This window comes from Oncorhynchus nerka, linkage group LG24 (assembly GCF_034236695.1).
Source record: "Oncorhynchus nerka isolate Pitt River linkage group LG24, Oner_Uvic_2.0, whole genome shotgun sequence".
NCBI classification, from domain to species: domain Eukaryota; kingdom Metazoa; phylum Chordata; class Actinopteri; order Salmoniformes; family Salmonidae; genus Oncorhynchus; species Oncorhynchus nerka.
Genome location: NC_088419.1, coordinates 75,505,131 through 75,531,816, shown reverse-complemented (window position 1 = coordinate 75,531,816; position 26,686 = coordinate 75,505,131). Strand labels below are relative to the sequence as shown.

Here is a 26,686-nt window from a genome sequence, read left to right as displayed (position 1 = left end):
TCTGCACATTGCATACATAATTTAACAGTATCACTGCATAATAACACCCTAAATGAATCTGTTTTCACATTAGAATGTGAAACAGAAACAGAGCTAAGACTTTACTATTGCCTGAAGGATCAATAGCACCATGGAGGCCTGGAACACATATTCATGAAGATACACCTGACAGATAAAATCATATCCCTTTTACTGTTAATAAAAGTAGCCGAAACACTTTGGTTGCAAAATGTTTAAATCATAAAATATTTGACTCTAGGGCACAAGAGGTCTGAGATGTAGAAGTTTAGTGACTTGAATCAATTAATTTTTTGAACTTATAAAAATAAAACATTTTAAACTAGCATATTGAAAAACCACATGAGCAAACACTATTCACCATGGTTTCAATAAAAGGCTAAGGCAGCGTCCCAAATGACACCCTAAGGGGTCCATAGGGCACTGGTCAAATGTAGTGCGCTATATAGGGAATATGGTGCCTTTTGGGACACAATCTAAGCCTCGTTACCACAGCTATAGAGAGGTCTCTGGGCGTAGAATAGCGCAAAAATCTACAAAGAGGATTTTTCTGAGTAATAGCTTTTAACGCCACAGATAAAGTGTGAGGATAAAGAAGTTGACTTTTAGTGGAGCAGGGAGCTGGAGCCACTGTGGTGTGACTGTGGCTGTCGAGCTGGCTGGATTATGTGCCTTACGAGTCCATTGAGACCAGTAGGAATCAGGTCCAGTTAAGCACTTCTTCTCTACACCACAGTGGCTAATTACTAGAGCAGAGAGAGACTCTGAAATGCATCCCAAATGTCCCCCTATTCCTTAACAGTGCACTACTTTTGACCAGAACCAATAGGGAATAGAGTGCCATTTGGGACACAGCTGTGGAGAGCAGCCCCCTGAGTTACCTCCAGGTATTATGGGAGTGAACAGACGAGCCTCGGAGGACATGCTATCACAACACACTGCACTGCCGAGCCGACACAGACTGAAAACGAGCTTCAGCGGTCATAAAAGATTTCTGAAATACCTTTGCCCCCAGTGCAAAGTATCTCACACAAGTTAATGGTGCGATTACACTAATAAGGGCGAAGCAGGGAGGAGGAAAGAGAGAGGGAGGGAGGGAGAGAGGGACAGACAGTCACAGAGAGGGAGAGAGTGATGAAGGGAGGGAAAGAGAGAGGCTCAGAGGGGATTCATTAACAGGTGATTCTAGGATACACTATGTGCCTCCAGACAGCAGTCTGAGTCTATGACCCAAACAGCACCCTTTTTCTTACATGGGGCTCTGGTCAAAAGTAGTGCACTATTTAAAGAATAGGGTGCTGTTTGTGCTGTAGTCTGGGTCCATGTCTTGGGTGCAATGGCTGGTCTCCTTGTGACGGGTGTCACAGCCATTTGATGGCCATTTGATCTCTTCCTCTCACGCTTTCCAGCTGAGCAGTGCCAAAGTGGATCAATACCTGCCTTAACAATACCCTCTGATCGCTCTCACACAGTCCCAGTCTTAATAAACTGGGACTAGGACTGTGGACACTGGACAGACAGACAGACAGAGGAGGGGATAGGGTTGGCATACTAAGCTACCTCTTGAGGTCAACCAACCAGGGCTGGGATGGACTTTGAACTGGCAAAGTGGGGAGGGAGACAAGTCTGCATATACTAGGGCCAGACTTTGTGGTCTTTTGCAGTAATAGCTCCAGTAGCAGTCCCTCTACTGTAGGCCTGACTGTCACACTACTGTAGGCCTGACTGTCACATTACTGTAGGCCTAACTGTCACATTACTGTAGGCTTGACTGTCACACTACTGTAGAACTGACTGTCACACTACTGTAGGCTTGACTATAACACTACTGTAGGCTTGACTGTCACACTTCTGTAGGCTTGACTGTCACACTACTGTAGGCTTGACTATAACACTACTGTAGGCCTGACTGTCAAACTACTGTAGGCTTGACTGTCACACTACTGTAGGCTTGACTGTCACACTTCTGTAGGCTTGACTGTCACACTACTGTAGGCCTGACTGTCACACTACTATAGGCTTGACTATCACACTACTGTAGGCCTGACTGTCAAACTACTGTAGGCTTGACTGTCACACTTCTTTAGGCTTGACTATCACACTACTGTAGGCCTGACTGTCACACTACTGTAGGCCTGACTGTCAAACTACTGTAGGCCTAACTGTCACATTACCGTAGGCCTGACTGTCACACTACTGTAGGCCTAATTGTCACATTACTGTAGGCTTGACTGTCACACTACTGTAGGCTTGACTGTCACACTTCTTTAGGCTTGACTATCACACTACTGTAGGCCTGACTGTCACACTACTGTAGGCCTGACTGTCAAACTACTGTAGGCCTAACTGTCACATTACCGTAGGCCTGACTGTCACACTACTGTAGGCTTGGCTGTCACACTACTGTAGGCCTAACTGTCACATTACCGTAGGCCTGACTGTCACATTATCGTAGACCTGACTGTCACACTACTATAGGCTTGACTGTCACACTACTGTAGGCCTGACTGTCACATTACCGTAGGCCTGACTGTCACACTACTGTAGGCCTAACTGTCACACTACTGTAGGCTTGACTGTCACACTACTCACTACTGTAGGCCTAACTGTCACATTACCGTAGGCCTGACTGTCACACTACTGTAGGCCTAACTGTCACACTACTGTAGGCTTGACTGTCACACTACTCACTACTGTAGGCCTAACTGTCACATTACCGTAGGCCTGACTGTCACACTACTGTAGGCCTAACTGTCACACTACTGTAGGCTTGACTGTCACACTACTCACTACTGTAGGCCTAACTGTCACATTACCGTAGGCCTGACTGTCACATTACCGTAGGCATGACTGTCACACTACTGTAGGCTTCACTGTCACACTACTGTAGGACTAACTGTCACTGTCACACTAATGTAGGCCTGACTGTGAATCTAATGTGATTCAATGGAGTTCCATGTGTGTGATCAGGACAAAGTCATCTGGTCACTGTTTGGAACTTATTTGGAGTTCCAATCTCAGAGCATTCTGTCGGTCCCTAAATCCACTGAAAATTGTACACACTTTTATGCAGAGCAATAGGGGAGATGGAGTTTCTCTAAAGTGATCCCAAAATGGGTATGAAAGATGACGTTGCCTCCATGTATTTGATTACATGCTAACGTTGCTGCAGCTTCTCTGTGAGCTAATGTATTGGAGGATATTTAACATTTATATATATGTTTTTTCTGTACATCCTAATAACCCCTATACTGCACATATGGAAGGAGGGTGAGGGATAATTGATCAGAGTCAGACATCAAAAGAAAAGATTGGAGAGAATGAGGTCATATTCATAGTCATATTATGAGAGAAATTATAACCTGAAAAATGTACAAAGAGCAAGCTGCAGCAAAAGGTCGGCTTCCAAAGCACTACACAACGGCGAGAAATGTATGCATGTTCAAAACTTAAAGGATACTGAACAACCAAATTAGGAAGGATGTGAGTGGTAACAATTCACATATAAAGAAGTGGTTGCACAGGTACAAGAAGCCCAGAAATGAACAGTCATGAGTAACCAGCCCTTTCCAGCCCTACAGTACAGCAGCCAAAACACTACACACTAACCACGTTTCCATCCACAGTTTTTATGCCAGTAAAGTCATACCGTATAAAAACAAATCACGACAGCTGAGATGGAAACAGGTAGTTTCGGTAGAATTGTATTAATGCCAAAAGATCATTTGTTCGTTCGACATGGTGGGATCTTTTTGTGTCGGTCAAATGAATGATGCGAGCAAATGTTGATGGAAACACTTTTATGCGCAAATATTGCTATAATAACCATCATACCAAAGTAAACTTGGAGTCACACAATGATATTGTTACGCTCGTCGATGGAAGGATCGGACCAAGGTGCAGCGTGGTAGGCGTACATTTTAATTTATTAAATGAACACCGAAAAACAACAAATACAAAACCAAACGTAACGTAACGTCTAGTAGGGCTAAACAGCACAGTACCAAAAACAAGATCCCACAAACTACAGGTGGAAAAAGGCTGCATAGACAACGATAGACAGCTGCCTCTGATTGGGAACCATAATCCGGCCAACAAAGAAATAGAAAACATAGATTGCCCACCCTAGTCACACCCTGACCTTATTCAGTACATTAAAACGTAAGTGAAACATAACATTTAGTGTGCACTACGTCATCACCCACTGACTTTTATCCGCAACAAGTCAGTTTGGTGGAAACACACCACTGATGGGAAAATGCGCATTTTTTCTTTATGCAGATTTTTTAATAGTCACATGAAGATCTGTTGCCAATTGGATAGAAACCTAGCTCCTGTTCCATTTTGATATAGTAGGAGGCAGGATGGTTGAGTAATTATATACGTATTTTGCACTCTCTGAATGAAGTGAACTACCAGAAATAGCATGAATTACGAATACGTCGATGTCCCAAATGGCACTCTAGTTCATAAACAGTGCACATAATTTGAACTGCGTCCTATGGGCAGTGCACTGTTTAGGGAATAAGGTGCCATTGGAGACGCAGCCTAAGATTTATAATCATCTGCTGGAGCTTTACTCTGAACACTAATGCTATTAGCTGCTGCAAATCAAGTGACAACTAAAAAGCGACTGTGACACAATATTAGCAGAAATGTTTAATGTTTGGCAAAGACTGCCTAGAGTGCAACACATCTTTCATTTCATTATGCATTCATTGTAAATACTTGGCAGTTGTGCTGAGTTAGGGATACTAGCTGGGACAGGCTGTACATATGTGACACACACACACACACACACACACACTTCTCTATCCTCACATTGCATACTGATGTAATAAAATGGCATAGGCTCCAAGATAATTGGAAATCATGCACTAATACTGCTTTAAATGATTCCATTATGCACTAACAACTCAAACTTACAAACATCATAAAGCTTGCAAAGTGACACGACTACACTAATTGGCCTGCAGTGGGAATGGCTTCATTTTAATTGCATTAGTGCAACTTCAACTTCTAGTGTTGGGTGAATGAATAATGTTAAAACAAAATGGAAGGTAATATAAAATCCAGTTGCTGTAAATGAAATGCTGTCATGTTGTTTTTGGCTGATTATTATGTATCTGTCCCTTTATCAGTACAGCAGCCCCCAAACACAACATGGTATATGTGAAGGGGGTAAGACATGTGTATCTGTCCCTTTATCAGTACAGCAGCCCCCAAACACAACATGGTATATGTGAAGGAGGTAAGACATGTGTATCTGTCCCTTTATCAGTACAGCAGCCCCCAAACACAACATGGTATATGTGAAGGGGGTAAGAAATGTGTATCTGTACATTGTAATTTCTTTACAATATTCCTGACTCCTGGCTGTCTGAGCCTTTCAAAAAGAAGTCCGCGCACACACGCACGCACGCACGCACGCACACGCACACACACAGGCACACACACACATCAACACACAGCGATCTGCTTTTCTTAAGGCATGACGATCAATAATGTGTGCTTTAGAAAGGTACGGGTCACAGGATTGATTATTGGATGTCTGACAGTAAAATTTAATTATATTGACAGGCTGCACTTACAGTTGTCCTTGAAGCTTAATCACATAATGGTACAGCTTCATTAGATGTGTCTGACAATCCCATTCATTAAGGACAGACAGATCAATTTCCTGCATGAAAAATGTCCAAGAAATCAAGATGACAAAACAAAATGCCAAAACAAAAAGCTGCACGGTTAGCGAATACTGTATGTTTTTTAATATTTAATCAGTAATGTTACCAGCTAAAATATTGTAATCAGATTACAGATACTTTCGAAAAACAAAAAGATAACTTCTTGGATTACTTTAAATTCAGAAACGATATTTGTGGAAAAATACATTATGACACCTTTCTGTTTCCTCAGTGACATTCAATTCAGCACTGAAAAAATACAGAAGTTTAAGTTTGTGGCCACCTGTGAGAGTCTGACCACAAGTCAGAGACCACTATGATGACTCACCAAATACGTTTGATGGATTGTTTTTGTCTTCTTCTAATGCCTCTTAAGGGGAAAGTAATCCAACAGTAACGTTAATGAGTTGGGGTAATCCAAACACACAGGATTATATTTAGAAAGTAACCTACCCAACCTTTCCACTAATCCCCACAAAGAGATTTGAGTGCCATTCCATTCCATTCTAACAGCAACACAAAAACACAGTGACAGTAATATCAGCCTGCCACTTTCTAAATAGACAGAAGAGAGACAGAGAATTACAGCAGCCACAGCACTCACAGCGAGTGTGTGAGTGTGAGTGTGTGTGTGTGAGCATGTGTGCCGCGCGTCGACCTGCCAGTCTTTTGTTTAGAGAGCCATGCTGTCTAAATGGGCACCGCGGGGAGAGGCTGGGCTTCGGCTAGCTGGTAGTGACAGTTATAAATGGCAACCTATTCCCTATATAGTGCAATACCTTTGACCAGAGAATAGGGTGCCATTTGGGATTCAACCTCTCTTTGCCCCCAGACAGCTTAGTAAGACAGAGACCCAGATCATGACTTTGATCGGAAGGAGATGGTGGCATATCAAGATCGGGGTCTGTCTGGTCTGTCAGTAAAACGGAGAGGGGAGTAACAACTTATACCCCGCTCGCCCCCTCTGTCACCAGCCCGACACTGACCCAGCAGCAGCTTCTTCACAGTCCGACACTGGGCCGAGGATGTTGTGTCAAAGCCGGCAACAAACAAATAGTCACAGCCAATGCTGTCATCTGGCAGCAAATTATTTACGTGAGTGTGAAGGCAGCAGAGACAAGCTGAGAATATATGATCATATGAAAAGGCATTGAAGAACCTGACAAAAGAGGGACCTCAGTGTTTTACCCAAAAGGCTCCAACGGACCTGCTCTGACTTGGAGCCAAGGCAAGGCCCTGGATACTTTTCAGCTGGCATTTTCATAACAATGGCTAACTGTGAACTTCAACGCCTTCCCACAAAGCAACAGTCTTGAATGATTAGTGTCTCACTCCTAATGGAAACACAATAACACTAGAGCATAAAAATGAACATAAAACACATGAGATCCTGGCCGGAGTTAATAAACACAGTCCTGAACAGCTACTGGTCAGCTACTTCTCTCTCCCTGTGTCCCTGCAGTGCCTGTGTGAGGGAAGCTGCAGCAGTCGTGATAGTTAGACAAAGCCAGGAGAACCAGCCATCTTAACTCAGCCGACCTGACTGCCTGGCAGGGAGGCAAGGAGGATACAGACCTATCTCCCCACCACTCTGCAGAAGATATAGAACACTTTAAACGTAGCCTGGCAGGGAGGCAAGGAGGATACAGACCTATCTCCCCACCACTCTGCAGAAGATATAGAACACTTTAAACGTAGCCAGGCAGGGAGGCAGAGAGGGAAGCAGGCAGGATACAGAACCCCACAACTCTACTGACACTCTACTGCAGATACAATATCCTATATGATATCTGATGTTTGGAACTCTTGAATAATTACAGAGAGGAGAGGACCCTCAAGATTGTTTCTATTAAAATGTCTCCATTGACAACACAGCAATAAGCAGCTCAATGTCATTGAAGTGCCTCTATTACCATCACAAGCTACAACATCCTGGTCCTTTATGCCACGGTGGAAAGATTTCTCAATAACAATGTAGAGGTCCTCATCATGAGCAAATCAAACAAATGGGCCTATTGCAATTCAAGCAGAGGAAAATGTCCAAATGCACATACTATGAATACATTGTTTTGAGATGTGCCTATTTTAGGAAGTCATTAAAGCAAACTCGATGCAGATGTGATTTTACTCAGGAAAGCAACAAACCCATGCAGCTACACAGTGTCAGGGAGAATTAACCGAGAGTGACGAGAAAGTCCAGCCTCAGTTTCCTGTTAAGAGCTCTGGTTTATTAGGTCTCAGATTGCCTGTTCTGTACCCTGCTCCAAAGTCCAGAGAGATAAGAGCAGTTCAGAGTTGGTGAAGCCATTGAAAAATTTATCAAAGATGATGTGGGCCAGAACTCTCTGAGGCTCTGAGCAGGACTCTATGCTTGTAGCTGAATTAGGAGAATCAAGTCTACTTCTACTGCTGCATTCGCCAGAGCTTAAATTCACCATTCACTTAACCCAAAACATAATTGATAAATGATGAAGAAAAGGAATTCAGAAGTAACAGTGTTTTTATGAGTAGCCAGTGACATCAGTTTTATGGGACCGGGGTTATGAGAGAGATGTTGCTCTAACAGAGCCCTGTATTCCCTAGAGGACAGCTCAACCCTTCTCATCTCTCCTTTCTTTCACATACACTCCCTCTCTCTTTCATAGCTCTCCCTCTGGCCCTCTATCAATGCTGCCCAGACAGGATTTACACACTCCCAGACTATCAGTTACCTACATAGTGTACAAAACATTGTGCTTCTTCAGACACATGTTAGGTTTCTACCTACAGTACCGTGTTCCATCATGATGTCCTGTCTCTGTCTCTCTCCATCTATTTCTCTACCTCTCTCCATCTCTCTGTCTCTCTCCCCATCTCTCTCTCCATCTCTCTGTCTCTCTCTCCATCTCTCTCTCCATCTCTCTCTCCATCTCTCTCTCCATCTCTCTGTCTCTCTCCATCTCTCTGTCTCTCTCTCCATCTCTCTGTCTCTCCCCATCTCTCTCTCCATCTCTCTGTCTCTCTCTCCATCTCTCTCTCCATCTCTCTCTCCATCTCTCTGTCTCTCTCCATCTCTCTGTCTCTCTCCATCTCTCTGTCTCTCTCCATCTATTTTTCTATCTCTCTCTCTATCCATCTATGTCTCTACCTCTCCATCTATTTCTCTATCTCTCCATCTATTTCTCTATCTCTGTCTCTCTCCATCTATTTGTCTACCTCTCCATCTATTTCTCTGTCTCTCTCCATCTATTTCTCTCTCTCTCTCCATCTATTTCTCTATCTCTCTCTCTCTCCATCTATTTCTCTATCTCTCTATCTCTCCATCTCTATCTCTCTCTCCATCTCTCTCTCCCGCACAACCCTTTATCTTTCTATCAATTCAATTCAAAGGGCCTTATTGGCATGGGAAACATGTTTACATTGTCAAAGCAAGTGAAATAGATAATAAACAAAAGTGAAATAATCAATAAATAATGAATAGTAAACATTACATTCACAAAAGTTCCAAAGGAATAGAGACATTTCAAATGTCATATTATGTCTATATACAGTACTGTGACGATGTGCAAACAGTTCCAAGTACACAAGGGAAAATAAATAAACATACATTTGAGACATATATCACTCCCTTCCATATGTTTCTTCTTCCTATGAAGTGCATAGCTACAACATTGAAAATGTCTAACTCTGAAGTGCCTTCAGTTAAACAACCATATCAGACAGGGGATTGGTAAAGGCTGTTGAACACATGTACATTGACGGGTGATTGGCAGTGGAACCGCTCACCAGCTCAGGGAGACGGACAGACACAAGCTGTTGGACAGGTTTATAGTCTTTTGGGTTACAAATGCCGCAGAGGCTGCTGGGTAGTCCCAAATGCCACACTATTCCCTACAAAGTGCACTACTTTCGACCAGAGGGAATATAGGGAATGGAGTGTCATTTAAGACAAATCCTAGAACACTAGTTGTCAGCCAATCAGCTGACTGCTGGAGCACAGAAACAGGAAGTGCCCTTCAGAAAGCATTGATACATTAACGGAACACTATTAGTGGCTGTAGTCATCAATCACCAATCATATCAATCACTAGATTAATTCTACAGGTCTGACTTCATGACGTCCTAATACATTATTGTGAATAATGAGCCCTTTCTGACTCATTTATTCCAAGCACTTACATTGCTCTCAGGCTCTGAAATTAAGTCAAATTTAGATCAACAGCTACACAATGAGAAAGTAGAAATGAAACCCTAGAAAAACACAAGAAGTAGAATTTGGATGCATTCAAGTTGTTAATGAAAATAGAGTAGACATTCTGCACTCGTTTTTGTTATTATAATTCTGGATATGTCAATTAGGAAGAAGTGAATTTGAGGACCAGTTTGAAATAAGTGATGTATAATACATTCATGTTTATTCTTCTGGGATTTTAAAATATCATTTTTAAAACCAAAAACATAATCAAATCAAAGGAACCAGAATCCAATGTTTTTCTAGGAACCGTAATCAAGTCAGTGGATTGTGAAGAATGGACTGAAACGGTGTTATTACAATGACAGAGCCAGATGCAACCTAGTAGTCTGTTCGGTCTCGGTCCTGTTTAAACACAGAACCCAGCAAAAGAAACCATTTAACCTCAGGCCATGGAGGTGTCCCAAATGAAACCCTATTTCCTACATAGCCCAAAGAGCTCTGGTCAAAGTAGTGCACTATGTAGATAATAGGTGGCCATTTGGGATGTACACTCCAGAGTCAAGGCCATGTGGAGCTACAGAGCAGCACAGCGAGGACTGGGACCAAATCAAGGAAAATCAATGTTGTGTTGGGGCCAAAAAAATCAGTGTGTTACATTATATTTCTGTTATTCATTAAACACAAACAGTGTTGAAGCCAGATCATGTGACCTGATAACAAAAGAGAAGCAATTATAATGTACCAGGGTTGAACAGGACTAACGTCACAGTGGCGAGCCACTCCAAAGAGAGCCGGGTTTTAACCTGCAGTGTGGCGCTGTGCAGGAAGGCTGGGACATCACACACAGCGCAGAGAGAGACTTTAAAGGCTTCTGTTCCAAGGCTGATTTACATAAGGCAACAGTCTGTCAGCATTAGATGGGTGACTAAGGAAACACAATGCACATATTGTTTAGACAGAGTTGCTAGTGTGTGTTGTGGCCTACTTTATGTGAAAACAGGTTTGTACTGGGAAACAAGCACAGATTGGAGACGTATGTATCTGGTGTGTGCATGTAAAGCTATGTCTTTAATGTACAGTGCATGTGGAAATGAGATAACATGGAATCTATTCCAATTTAGTTTCACGCCAAGTGTTGAAATCAAATATGATTCTGTCCCCTATGGCGATGCTGTAATCGCTAACAAAGGTTTTTCCTTTCATGTGTCACATCCTAATCTGCCCCCTATGCTAATATGACAAGCCTTATATTTACACCTGGTAAGTTGTACACTGAATGTTCATTAGAAACTCCTTCGTAAAATTTAATTACACCCCTTTTTGCCATCAGAACATCCTCAGTTCGTCAGGACATGGACTCTACAAGGTGTCGAAGGCGTTCCACAGGGATGCTGGCCCATGTTGACTCCAATGCTTCCCATAGTTGTGTCAAGTTGTTTGGATGTCCTTCGGGTGGGGCACCATTCTTTATACACATGGGCAACTTTTGAGCATGAAAAACCCAGCAGCGTTGCAGTTCTTGACACACTCAAACCGGTGCGTCTGGCAGATACTATTGTACCCCGTTCAATGGCACTTAAATCTTTTGTCTTGCCAATCCACCCTCTGAATGGCACACATACACAATCCATGTCTTAAGGCTTAAAATCCTTTTTTCTACCTGACTCCTGCCCTTTATCTACACTGATTGAAGTGGATTTAACAATTGACAATCCCAAATCTAGGTCCTTGATTGGCCAGCTGTTAGTTCCATGGGCCAGGCAACATGGCATTTTAGGTGACATATCCTTCAATGACAGCTGGACACTTGACTGGGTTAATAAACACTGTTACATACAAACTCTGCTAATCCCCCTTGTCTTTCAGACTGTGGTTGGGCGTAGCAGGGACGTGAAGGGTCACAGCACACACACGCATGGACACACACACAGCCTGGGTGACACATTCTCTCATGGACTCACTCCAGGAGACATGTGTCACATTACAGAGGCAGGTCCCTCTCAGCCTGTGGCTCAGCCGTGGCACTCTGTCACTCAACGTGTCCATAGCCAGGATCAGCATTATATTTGCATTCTATATGCATTATATTAACACAATTCTCTCCTGGTTATAGCTATCATCAATAAGCAAATACACGATTCTGCTCTGCTTCGATGTAGCTAGCTAACTACCAATAATAGTCAAATAAAGCCTAAATAGCCTAAAATGCTTTGCCTACATGTATCATTTGTGAGAAAAGTCAGAAAAGGTTTTCAGGACACATGAATCATACATGAATGATGACACAGACACTTAAGGAATCCATCCCCTCCCCCCATACAGTACCTTATTGTCACGCTTGCCATCTGCCAAGGCTTGTGAAGTGAACATGGAGCATGCCTGTCTTCTCTCAGGACACAAATCCTGTCATCACAGCCTTCTATCTCTGCATTCACAGGGCATGTCTGGACAGGACTCCTCCTCCTCTCTCTGGATGGAGCCTAGTATTCATGCCAAATGGCACCCTAGTCACTTTGTAGAGCACTAGCCCTCTGGTTAAAAGCAGTGCACTATATAGAGGATAGGGTGCCGTTTGGGACATAGCCAGGGCTTACAGATGTCCAGTTAGGGCAGTGAACCGGTAGAGCCAGACTAGACGCGGTATTCAGGCTACATTGCGGACTGTGTGACGACCCACAGGTTGGGCCATCGCATCACATTTCATTTCAACACTTAAAAGATACATCAAGGTCTCTCCTGTTGCTGAGGTGGGCAACAGACTTGAAGAGAAAATGAAGATGACATGATAGAGAGGATCCCCAGTAGCCAACAGACTTGAAGAGGAAATGAAGATGACATGATAGAGAGGATCCCCAGTAGCCAACAGACTTGAAGAGGAAATGAAGATGACATGATAGAGAGGATCCCCAGTAGCCAACAGACTTGAAGAGGAAATGAAGATGACATGATAGAGAGGATCCCCAGTAGCCAACAGACTTGAAGAGGAAATTAAGTAGAAGGGAGACATGGTGGAGTGGCTCCCTGATACACTGATACTAACCTCCATATCAATAGTAGTGTCAAGACGTGGGAGATAAAAAACATTTTTCCTTTAGGCAAATGAGTTGAGTGAGTTCAGAGAGCCTCAACCACAAACGAGCATCTGCTCCTGTAGACACTCTATAGCCACACGGGTTCACTACCTTACAGGAACACTAACAGGTTCCTTTGTGGTTTAGAATGGGACGAACACTAGTTTATAAAAGATAGACCATATATTGACAAGCATGAGACGGATCATCACTAATTGGAGTGTCCAACTGCCAGGTGGGGGCCGTCATTTCAGACAAAACAAGAGCAATAGATTCACTTTTTCAAAATGGCATGGGTGAAGATTCTGTTTCACATATCACACACACATTTGGCCACACACACATATCACACACACATGTGGCCACACACAGAGTTGAAGTTGACTGAGAAGGAGTCAGACAGTGACTGCGTCCCAAATGCCACCCCATTCTCTACATAGTGCACTACTTTTGAAGCACAAAACATTTTTGGGGGATTACAAAAGTAGTGCTCTATATAGGGAATAGGATGCAATTTGGGACGCAGGACTAACCATGAATGACACCCTAAATAACTGAAGCTAGAAAATCCAACAGTGATTCAATTATTCTATTTTGAACTCTTCTTCTAAGGCGGGACAGGACTTTGAATCCAAACTTCAAAGAGCACAGAAACAAACAGATAGACTGCCTTCATAAGAAAACCAAATCACTAGTGTTACAGAGAAATGTGTTTGATCCACATTCAAATGTGGTAAAATGCTCGACTTAAACCCCAGGCTACAACCTATGTGTGTGTGTCCTTAATTATGTATCTGTGTAAGTCTCAGATTGAGTGCATACATTTTCATACTGGTCACCCATGGGAATTGAACCAAAGACACTGGTGTTACAAGCCTCATGCTCTATAAACTGAGCCACAGCTACTAACCCCTGTGAAGGAAAACATCCAAACAAAACATGGAACAAGAACAAAACACAAAAAAATGTGTGTTTGTGTGTGTGTGTGTGTATAAATCTCATAAGTGTCTCTCTTTGTGTGATTGCACTCACTAATAACCCTGTGGAGGACTATATACACCAAACACAACAAGACTAGAACGAGAACATAGCCTCCAAAGCCTCAACAATAATCAATGAATACCTGCTACAATACAATGACACAGCAAACAGCAAAGATCCGGAGTTGAAGACACACAAAGACGGGATTAGCTCCATTAGTGGAGGAATCTGAAATGCAATTAACCTGCCGTGAGCACAGCAAAGCCTCCTCTCAGATTCCTGCTGTATGGCGCCGGACTGGGGGCCAGGGTGGACGAGAGAGGCAAATGGGGTGAGGGGGGGTCACAGGCCTGCATCCCAAATGGTACCCTATTCCCTATATAGTGCACTGTTTTTGACCAGGGCCCATATAGTGTCTTCTCACCGCCGCTGTTAAGGGCACATAGGGCTCTGGTCAAAAGTAGTACACTTCGGGAGACGTGACTAGAGAAGGTGGGGGCAGTAAAAGACTAGGCTATTGCCCTGAAGAATCCACCCTGCAGCAACTCATAAAGAGCAGAATGCAGAGGTCATAGGACCATATGGGTGGGGAGGGAGAAAGTGATAAGGTGAAGACCCCTAGCAGCTCCCTAACAATAGCCCCAATCTGAGCTGGTCATTCTGGGGCAGAAAGGTCTGAGCTGCTGGTATAGGGGGAGAAAGAGGTTAGAGAGAGAGAGAAAGAGAGAGAGAGAGAGAGAGCGCAGTAAGGGCAACCAGTGAAGAACATTGTAAATACAACCCATATTTAGCACATCGTCGTGACACTGTACATAGCCATAATATGACATTTGAAATGTGTCTATTCCTTTGAAACTTGTGACTGTAATGTTTCCTGTCACTTTTGTTAATGATCTATTTCAACATTTGTCTCCCATGCCAATAAACCCCTTTGAATTTAAAGGGCTTTAGGAAGAGAGAGAGAGAGAGAGAGAGAGAGAGACAGAGAGAGAGAGAGAGAGAGACAGAGAGAGAGAGAGAGAGAGTAGCAGGTTAGAGTTTTCCACTGCCTGTCTGGAATCTTTTTTTTATTGAGGGATTTTTCCTATTTTCTCTGTTAGCTAGGGGCCACCTGCTTTGTTGTCTCTTTTCCTTTCTTGTTGCTACTTTCACACACACACATACACAAACATACACACACACACACACACACACACACACACACACACACACACACACACACACACACACACACACACACACACACACACAGTGTCATTATGAATAGGAGCGAGGTGTAGCAACATGTAGGCCACTAAGAGGTAAATGGTGACTGTGTAAATGAATGACTAACCGACAGTAGAGAGGGACTGTGGGATTAGCTTGCTGACAATAGTCTGATTGAAAGACGTAGGTTGTATATCCCAAATGGCACCCTATTTCCTATGGGCCCTGGTCAAAAGAAGTGCACTACATAGGGAATAGGGTACCTTTTGGGACATAACCATAAGCCTAGCTGCTGAAATGTAATCACTCCCTTGAGAGGCTCCTAGCTCTCTGGTGAACAAAGCAAGACAGACAGCTTGTTTAGGTGAGCAGGTTTAAGTACATGCTCACCAAAAGACACGTTATCTCTGATGTAGTGCACTATCCATAGCCGCAGGAAGTAGGGGTGCTGGGGGAGCTGCAGAAAAAAAATTGAAAATTGAAATCACGAAAAATGATCTATATTTAAAAAATGTGCAGGTCACTGGGCCTTTATTAGTCCTGTATTAGCGGACCGAATAGCCTTCTGTAGCGCAACAAAAAACATCCCCAAACATATTCCCGTGGTTATGGCACGAACTATGAAAGAAGGGTTCATGAGTTCATAGAAAATTGACTATTTTCTTTAAGATAAGAATGAAATTCATACTTGGAAAGACCTGCTTGTTTTTGTTCTTTCAATGGAACATTCATATTGTCCTTTTATTTTACTACAAGGGTCATTCCACCAATTGGCTGCCTTTTGAGTACTGTGACTTCATGACTTGTATTTTTTTTCACCAAATTTAAACATTCTGTCATAAACAGAACATGTTCAAACTTAATAAAATAATGAGTTCTTCCATCTCAACAGGTTAAAAAAATGAGTTCTCCCATCTCAACAGGTAAAATAATGAGTTCTCCCATCTCAACAGGTAAAATAATGAGTTCTTCCATCTCAACAGGTAAAATAATGAGTTCTCCCATCTCAACAGGTAAAATAATGAGTTCTTCCATCTCAACAGGTAAAACAATGAGTTCTCCCATCTCAACAGGTAAAACAATGAGTTCTCCCATCTCAACAGGTAAAATAATGAGTTCTCCCATCTCAACAGGTAAAACAATGAGTTCTCCCATCTCAACAGGTAAAACAATGAGTTCTCCCATCTCAACAGGTAAAAAAATGAGTTCTCCCATCTCAACAGGTAAAAAAATGAGTTCTCCCATCTCAACAGGTAAAAAAACGAGTTCTCCCATCTCAACAGGTAAAAAAAAGACTATAGTAAGTTTCAAATAAAGTAACATGGTTGACCGTAGCATGATTGACCGTAACATTGTTGATTATTTTATTTCAGTCAGCCATGAATCCCCTTGTGACAGGGGGAATGGAAGCGTGTTGTGGGCAACAGGGAGTGGCAATTGAATGCAAGCGTCACAAATTAATTGAAATTGTTCAAACATTTCTAGCCTGTCTATGTGTAACAGGGTTGACTTGTTATACTTGACCGCTCGGTTTTCCACCACAAAACACCAGAAAATGGCCAAAAAGAGTACAACTAGCTCACCTGCTTTTACACTACCATTAACTATTAGATGGTGAATGTTTCTTTATAAAATAATAATATTTAAAAGGAATAGTTTCACCATATTAAAATGACAGTTCAGTTCACGTAACAGGGTTGACCTTAAAATGAGGGACAGGTTGTTGTTTTTTTACCTTAAAATAAATCACTAATCAGAAATAATCTTCAGAAATGACTATGTCAGAGCAAGAACATCACTAGGGCTTGACAATGACTGTGAAAACCTGGAGAAACGTTGGGGTTAAGTGGAGGGACATGACAAAATGCAACATTTTGGCACTTTAGCAAGTCTTTAATCATATAAAAAAACTGATTTATTGACTTTTTCATGTGGTCCAGATTAAAGGGCACGCAAGTTAATATAACAGGCTTTTAGAATGTATAATTACTGCACAATTTCTACTTAAAATAACACAGGGACGCAAAAGGCACTCATTTCGTGATTTCGTGGAACGACCCACAACCAGCTACAAAAAAAAATGACTGACTAATTAAGCCACTTACAGTTTATTATTTTCATGCTGAACATTAAAGGAAATTATGGCTTGATTTATTATCTTGAGAATGTTCATCCAGGCACAATATGAAGCTTTATTACAGATTCTTCACTTTCCTACAATAATGCTCACTTAACAAATACAGCTTATTTTCTAAAACTGAGGCTGTTACATAAAAAAATACAGGCAAAATATAGATACTGGCCTTGGGTTCAGTATACTGAGATTACAGTGGGAGACGGGGCCCTCGTGGAGAACACACACAGGCCCCCAGCCTCTACATGCTCACAGTCACACACAAACTGTCAGCTTGGCGACTCACCATAGTACTGGTAGCTCAGGGCAAAAACAACTATGAGAGGCGATAGGCTTTTAGTCAACATTCTGTGATTGCTTTGTGTGTGTTTGTTTACTTTGAACAGGTGGGGGAACTTTGTTAATGGACAGAAACAATTGAGGTTGGAATTTTCCATACAAACAAGACAAATCTGGCTCTAGATAATGTAGCACCTAGGAAACTGTGAGAATCGCTTTAACCACAAAATATCAAATTCATCTAAATGAACCTCTGTACAGCAAATACTAATTTTTATACAGAAGACCAACTTTCCATAGTATGATTTACATGTGACCACTTCTTCTTTATAAAATCTATTTTCTGAACAACAAAGCGAAGCGCGGTGAAGAGACACACTTACCCATTTCAAGGTCCAACTGAAAAGTACACAGTGAAAGAAACTCACCAGGAAAATGATCGTCTTTAAAACTTGTGATATTATTCCTAAAACAAATACTAAAAGACTCCACGCAAAATCCTTTAGTCCTTTAGCATAAAAGCTCAGTCAGTCTGCAGTCCCAGAGAGAGAAAGAGAGAGCGTGTGAAATAGCCCGGGTGGTTGGGGCTAGCCGCTACAGGTGGAGGCAAAGAAGTAGGGAAACAAGGAGGGTTGCAGCACTTCAAATGAACTGCTCTCTAGTCTAACTCCTCTGGCGGGAGCTTCTCTAACTGCCTGACAATGCCTGGTCTCCTTGCTGTGCTGTGTGAACAGGCCACCGTCCATAGAGATTCCACTGAATCCTGGTCTCCTTGCTGTGCTGTGTGACCAGGCCACCATCTATAGAGATTCCACTGAATCCTGGGAGTCTTGCTGGGGTCACTGGAGCTCGATGTCTCCTGAGACACTCTCAACTGAATACCCACTGAGCTCTGAACAGGCCAGCCCAGCCACAGCCAATGCCCTAGTATGATGTCACAGGTGTTGAGTTTCAGACAGCATTTTGGGGGATGGGTTGTAATGGGGCCTTGGCCAATTGGAGGGTTTGTTGACAAGTTTTATTCTACACAGGTAGAGCCAGACCTTCCCCCTCTCTCCCACTTCACCTGGCGCCAGAACAAAAGGGAAGGAGAGACAGACAGAGAGTGGGGGTGGGGAAGGGGATTCAGGTTAGGTTGTGTTGCTGACTATGGAGGAGTCGTTATTTGTTTGAAAACATGAATACGGACTCTCTCTAACCAGCTGTACTGCTAATCCGGTTTGTGAGGTGAAAGAGTTTAAAAGGAACATTCATTTTCAGTTCAAACTCAACCTGTCTGAACGAATAAAATAGCTATTATAAAGCTAAAGACCATTCAAGAAGTGTCCCACTGGGCACAGACGTCAATTCAGCTTTTATTCCACGTGGGATCAACGTAATTTCATTGAAATGACGTGGAAACAATGTTGAGTCAACCAGTGTGTGCCCAGTGGGGTGTTATTGCTGCAAACTTTTATCCAAAGCATATTTTCTTGAGTTGAAGGAGCTAGTGAGAGTGCATTCCTGTGTTTATTTGAGCGTGGCACTACTGATTGCTTATGACTGAGTGGTGCTTCAACTGAACGTAGAATAACCCTCCCTGTCCGTTTTCACTTTCAACCTGTTTCCTGCAGCCTGTACAGTTCATGTATGTCTGTCAGTCAAGCTGAACTAAAACAGCACGCATTTCTTTGTTTCCTTGAGCTTGGTTGTGATCGCTTAGCACAGAATTAACCTTAGACTGCAAATATTATTTGAACATAGGTCTGGTAACAGCAGCATCTACTGCATCTACAACCCCTCTCTCTCTCTCTCTCTCAAGCCGAACTGAAACAAAGCCCAGCTGTAATACTCCTGAGAGATGTCATGGTCATACTCCCACGGGGGCATTGAGAGGAGGATTCATTACATCCTAATATCACACAACACATTTTCAAACTTCTCACATTACTCACAGACAGATTAACAATGCCAGAAAAATGAGCTCCATACAATTTCACTGGGTCGAAAGAAACATGGAACATGAAAGTGTGTGTGTGTGTGTGTGTGTGTGTGTGTGTGTGTGTGTGTGAATGACCACCTGGCAAAGGAAGCAGATGAGGCTGGTGGCATTTCTTCCCCCATTCCAATTACATGGACACACACGCCCACACATGCACACACACACACACACACACATACACACACATACACACACATACACACACAGGCCAGGGTTTCCATTAGCCAGTAATAGCCGGCTTTTGGACTATAAAAAAATAGAAAAGCCAATAATTAAAATTGGCGCCATCCAATTGTCCAGGTGAAGAAACAATCCATCCCACTCTGATTTTATTTTTTTGCCTATTCATTGACGAAAATACCAGCCGATTTGAATGGTAATGCTTATCAGTCTATTGGTTAATTTGCATAATTTAGTGAAATGAAATTGGCACGTGTACCGTATATTTGTTATGTATCTTATTCATCACACGTATACAGCATACAGACACAGAGCCTTTGAGCTGGAAATCTGCTCCAGCAAATACACAGGCAACGGAAGGCAGTTTTCATCAACACGTCACACACCACTTTGCAATGACCTGGAGGCAGAATAATTGTTTGAAACCTGAACGTTTTACTACATATTTTGAGGTATGTGTTAAAAGTAGCCGAAATCAAACCATATCCGTGGCGGCAATTCTTTTATATCAACTTTCTTTCATTGTCCAGTAGCCAAAAACACATCCTAGTCATATTAGAAACCCATGTAGTTGTTACATATCACATCTCCCCTCTTTCTAAATGGCTGCTGTCTTGTGCACATTGCTGCACTTATAATGTGAAGAAATAATAGTTTCTCAACATTTTAAGCTAAACGTTCTGATCTGTTGCATCAGCTTTCTTGCTTTTCCTATGTTTTGTCTATAGCTTAGGCCCAGTGGAAACACTTATCTCCCTCACTAGCTTTAAGCACCAGCTGTCAGAGCAGCTCACAAATTACTGCACCTGTACATAGCCCATCTATAATTTAGCCCAAACAACTACCTCTCCCCCTACTGTATTTATTTATTTTGTTCCTTTGCACCCTATTATTTCTATCTCTACTTTGCACATTCTTCCACTGTAAATCTACCATTCCAGTGTTTTACTTGCTATATTGTATTTACTTTGCCACCATGGACTTTTTTTGCCTTGTTTTACCTCCCTTATCTCACCTCATTTGCTCACATCGTATATAGACTTATTTTTCTACTGTATTATTGACTGTATGTTTGTTTATTCCATGTGTAACTCTGTGTTGTTGTATGTGTCGAACTGCTTTGCTTTATCTTGGCCAGGTCGCAATTGTAAATGAGAACTTGTTCTCAACCTGCCTACCTGGTTAAAAAAGGTGAAATAAAATGTAAAAAAATAAATATGGTGGTATAAATTTGGGATCTCTCATCCCACAACTGTCCCTATTTCTTTCTCGACAAGCTGACCAATAGAATAGGTGAATTTTTCCTACTATGGGGGATAGTAGATTGACATAAGGTGATTTTTCTGTTTGTTACTCATCTTGTTTGTGAGGAAAAGTAAATGTGGACAGTTATTCTAACATCTTCAAAGTGCACGGTAAGAACAACACACATCCTCGACTTGCCTGTTCTGTTAAGATTAATTACCATGATCTACATGTGATTTCTGTCATTCTGAGCACCGTGGTGGACGCCTTCATCAGGTTACGCACCCAATGCATATGGGTCCAGTCATTTTCTTAAATGTCCGTTAAATTAAAATGCTGCTGGTCACGTCAGGCGCCTCATTTTCCTAACGGAAACGCTGACTCAGGCACACACTAACGCAGACGCACATGCACACACACACACACACACACGCAAACACACACACACAGGTCCGCTTGATAAGTAGCGTGAAGGGCTGGTTAATGACCGTCTCATAATCATGCTTTCAAAAACAATGTGTCAGGAGGAAATCCAGTCATCTGTGAAGAGGAACACTACCTCCCATGCCTACAGTTATGCTGCAACTTACTAAAGCAAGGATACGTGATCAAACAATTACATTGAATTGAATGATAGACACCCCCCCACACACACACACACACACACACACACACACACACACATACATTTTGGGAACTGTAAATAGGCACACTCACAAGCTAGCTAATGTCGTCCTTAATTCTCGCCATTATGTTGAGTGGCTATTAACTCACTATGTGCCACTAAAAGACGAGTGTTCACAGAGACCTTTCATTACTGGAGGGCTAGGGTTAAAAACAGCCTTTAAATGGAATGAAATTCCAAAGATCCTGAGAGTGAGAGAGAGACAGAGAGATAACGATAGAGTGAGAGAGAAACAGAGAGATAACGATAGAGAGTGAGAGAGAAAGAGAGATAACGATAGAGTGAGAGAGAAACAGAGAGAACGATAGTGAGAGAGAAACGGAGAGAACGATAGTGAGAGAGAAACAGAGAGAGAAACAGAGAGAGAGGATAGAGAGAGAGACAGAGAGAGACGGAGAGAGACGGAGAGAGAGAAACGGAGAGAGAAACAGAGAGAGAGGATAGAGAGAGAGAGACACAGAGAGAGACAGAGAGGGACGGAGAGAGACGGAGAGAGACAGAGAGAGAAACAGAGAGAGAGGATAGAGAGAAAGACAGAGAGAGACGGAGAGAGACGGAGAGAGAGAAACGGAGAGAGAAACAGAGAGAGATGATAGAGAGAGAATAGAGAGAGAGACAGAGAGAGACAGAGAGAGAGGATAGAGAGAGACAGAGAGAGAGAGAGACAGAGAGCGAGGATAGAGAGAGAGACAGAGAGAGAGAGAAACAGAGAGAGAGGATAGAGAGAGAGACAGAGAGAGAGACAGAGAGAGACGGAGAGAGACGGAGAGAGAGAAACAGAGAGAGAAACAGAGAGAGAGGATAGAGAGAGAATAGAGAGAGAGACAGAGAGAGACAGAGAGAGAGGATAGAGAGAGAGAGACAGAGACGGAGAGAGAGACAGAGAGAGAGGAGAGAGAGAGAGACAGAGAGAGACAGAGAGAGAGGATAGAGAGAGAGGATAGAGAGCGAGAGACAGACAAAGACGGAGAGAGAGAGCGGGAGAGGCAGAGGCAGAGGGAGAGAGAAGGTGGAAACTGAGCTGCACTTCCTAACCTCCTGCTAATGTATGACCATATTAGAGACACATATTTCCCTCAGATTACACAGACACACAAAGAATTTGAAAACAAATCCAATTTTGATAAACTCCCATATCTACTGGGTGAAATACCACAGTGTGCCATCACAGCAGCAAGATATGTGACATGTTGTCACAAGAAAAGGGCAACCAGTGAAGAATAAACACCATTGTAAATACAACCTATATTTATGTTTATTTATTTTCCCTTTCGTACTTTAACTATTTGCAAATCATTACAGCACTGTATATATAAACTCAGCAAAAAAATAAACGTCCTCTCACTGTCGACTGCTTTTATTTTCAGCAAAATAAATATTTGTATGAGCATAACAAGATTCAACAACTGAGACATAAACTGAACAGGTTCCACAGACATGTGACTAACAGAAATGGAATAATGTATCCCTGAACAAAGGGGGAGTCCAAATCAAAAGTAACAGTCAGTATCTGGTGTGGCCACCAGCTGCATTAAGTACTGCAGTGCATCTCCTCCTCATGGACTGCACCAGATTTGCCAGTTCTTGCTGTGAGATGTTACCCCACTCTTCCACCAAGGCACCTGCAAGTTCGTGGACATTTCTGAGGGGAATGGCCCTAGCCCTCACCCTCCGATCCAACAGGTCCCAGACGTGCTCAATGGGATTGAGATCCGGGCTCTTCGTTGGCCATGGCAGAACACTGACATTCCTGTCTAGCAGGAAATCACGCACAGAACGAGCAGTATGGCTGGTGGCATTGTCATGTTTGAGGGTCATGTCAAGATGAGCCTGCAGGAAGGGTACTACATGAGGGAGGAGGATGTCTTTCCTGTAACGCACAACGTTGAGATTGCCTGCAATGACAACAAGCTCAGTCTGATGATGCTGTGACACACCGCCCCATGACGACCATGATGGACCCTCCACCTCCAAATCGATCCCACTCCAGAGTCCAGGCCTCGTGTAACGCTCATTCCTTTGATGATAAACGTGAATCAGACCATCACCAATTGGTGAGATAAAACCACAACTCGTCAGTGAAGAGCACTTTTTGCCAGTCCTGTCTGGTCCAGCGACGGTGGGTTTGTGTCCATAGGCGACATTGTTGCCGGTGATGTCTGGTGAGGACTTGCCTTACAACAGGCCTACAAGCCCTCAGTCCAGCCTCTCTCAGTCTATTGTGGACAGTCTGAGCATTGATGGAGGGATTGTGAGTTCCTGGTGAAACATGGGCAGTTGTTGTTGCCATCTTGTACCTGTCCTGTAGGTGTGATTTTCGGATGTACCGATCCTGTGCAGGTGTTGTTACTGGTGGTCTGCCACTGTGAGGACGATCAGCTGTCCATCCTGTCTCCCTGTAGCGCTGTCTTAGGCGTTTCACAGTACGGACATTGCAATGTATTGCCCTGGCCACATCTGCAGTCCCCATGCCTCCTTGCAGCATGCCTAAGGCACGTTCACACAGATAAGCAGGGACCCTGGGCATCTTTCTTTTGGTGTTTTTCAGAGTCAGTAGAAAGGCCTCTTTAGTGTCCTAAGTTTTCATAACTGAGAAGTTAATTGCCTACCATCTGTAAGCTGTTAGTGTCTTACCGACCATTCCACAGGTGCATGTTCATTAACTGTTTATGGTTCATTGAACAAGCATGGGAAACAGTGTTTAACTTCTTGGATATAGGGGGCGCTATTTTAATTTTTGGATGAAAAACATTCCCGTTTTAAACAAGATATTTTGTCACGAAAAGATGCTCGACTATGCATATCATTGACAATTTTTGAAAGAAAACACTCTGACGTTTCCAAAACTGCAAAGATATTGTCTGTGAGTGCCACAGAACTGATGTTACAGGCGAAACCCAGATAGAAATCCAATCAGGAAGTGCCGCATTTTTTAAAACCGCCTCATGCCATTGACTCCTTATATGGCTGTGAAGGAGCTAGGATTCAGCTTACGTTTTCCACGTTTTCCCCAAGGTGTCTGCAGCATTGTGACATCTTTTTAGGCATTTCCATTGGAGAATGGCTGTAAGAGACCATATAGGGCGAGTGGACGCATGGTGTCTCCCGGAGAAAAACTTGCGTAAAATACTGAGGTAGCCATTTTTCCAATCGTTTCTTATGAGAAACCAATTGCCTCCACGGATATATTATTGAATACATATGTTAAAAACACTTTGAGGATGGATCCTAAACAACGTTTGCCGTGTTTCTGTCGATATTATGGAGCAAATTTTGAAAAAAGTTTGGCTTTATAGTTATAAGTATTTTCGGTCGATTTCTCAGCCAAGCAGGATGAACAAACGTGACGTTTTTCGCCTACAAAAATATTATTTTTGGAAAAAAGGAACATTTGCTATCTAACTGGGAGTCTCCTGAGTGAAAGCATCTGAAGTTCTTCAAAGGTAAATGATTTAATTTGGTTGCTTTTCTTATTTTTGTGAAAATGTTGCCTGCTGCCAGCACAGCCTAGCATAGCATTATGCCATGCTAAACTTACACAAATGCTTGTCTAGCGTTGGCTGTAACGCATATTTTGAAATTCTGAGATGACAGTGTTGTTAACAAAAGGCTAAGCTTGTGTTTGAATATATTTATTTCATTTCATTTGCGATTTTCATGAATAGGAAACGTTGCGTTATGGTAATGCGCTTGAGGCTATTATTACGCTCCCGGATACGGGATTGCTCGTCGCTAGAGGTTAAACCCTTTACAATAAAGATCTTTGAAGTTATTTAGATTTTTACGAATTATCTTTGAAAGACAGGGTCCTGAAAAAGGGCTGTTTCTTTTTTTGCTGAGTTTACATAATATGACACTTGACATGTCTTTATTCTTTTGGAACTTTGTGTAATGTTTACTGTTCTCCATTCTTCTAGCTAGGATGACTAGCAGTGTGTGTTATTGTCCTATGTACCATTGTGCATGGAGCAGAATGCAGACAACAAATCATTTTTCATGGGTTATCCCAGGAGGTATTGAAAAACTGGAGATGCATTTAAATAGCTGAATTAAAAAAGGAAATGTGTCAATGTAAAGGCACGTTGGGCAAAGCCAGAGCATCTGCTCTCCTCTCTCTCCTCCAGCTCTGCTCAGCACACGAACTGACTAAACAGGGCTGAGGAGGTACAGAGGAACACACACATGCCCCACAGCCTAGTCATCATGCACACATGGGAAAACACACATTGCATGAACGCACTCTCACACGCACACGCACACACACGCTTCCCTGAGAGCTTGGCTGTCAGAGGAGTGGGTGGGCAGAAGTTGACATTCACCCAGTCTACCAACCAGGGCACCTTCAGCTTGTCTTCCTCTCTGTTGTCTCTGCTGTGGTAAGTGATGGGTGAGATCTTTTCTTCCTCTGTTGAAATACATGATCATACAGAGGCAACTGATCACCATGCTTTTCTATAGGTTCTCTCCCTCTCTTCCCTTACAAGCTGCATTAGTCGAGGCAGGTATGGGTAGACACACACACATGGATGGAGCAGGCACACACACTTTTCATGTTGTGTGTGTGTATGTGTCTGAGTGCGTCAGGACTCCTGCCTGTTCAACTGTTGGCTTTGTGGTGCTGTGTTATTTATTATCCTCCTCTCCCTGTTAGCTAACATAATTCAATATGAGAACACACACACACACACACACACACACACACACACACACAGTGAGCTAACATTATTCATTATGAGCATCATCCTATGCTCTCTGACTGGCTCTGCTGCGTTCTAATACCCTGTTGTTTCTCAGTCAGCTGAAACACAGGGAGAACACAGAACAAACAAAATACCTTTAAACATTCAGACTTCTTTTATTCTTCTGAGGACAATTAAAGAATGTTCAGCTGACTGGCCAGAGGAGCAGAGAAGAGAGGAGAAGAGAGAGAAGAGAAAAGAGAAGAGGAGAAGAGATGAACAAAGAGACACTCTTTTTCTAAAAAGAAATGAACAGAATGAATATAACAAGAGGAGAGGGGAAGAGATAAGAGAGGAGAGAAGAGAGAG

General features: G+C 42.6%; 1 protein-coding gene across 9 annotated transcripts in view; it reads right to left on the bottom strand.

Moving 5' to 3' along the window:
* Window positions 1-26,686, bottom strand: part of LOC115108758 (receptor-type tyrosine-protein phosphatase F-like) — a 388,031-nt gene that overhangs the window by 263,921 nt on the left and 97,424 nt on the right. For 6 of the 9 annotated variants that reach the window (XM_065009148.1, XM_065009147.1, XM_065009149.1 and 3 more), the window contains exon 1: window positions 17,931-18,452. The exons of 1 other annotated variant lie outside the window; for it this stretch is intronic. The gene's annotated coding sequence lies outside the window, so the exon portion shown is untranslated. Of the gene's footprint in view, window positions 1-17,930; window positions 18,454-26,686 lie in introns of those variants that run through there. 2 more of the 9 variants (XM_065009144.1, XM_065009145.1) reach the window with 2 other exon arrangements.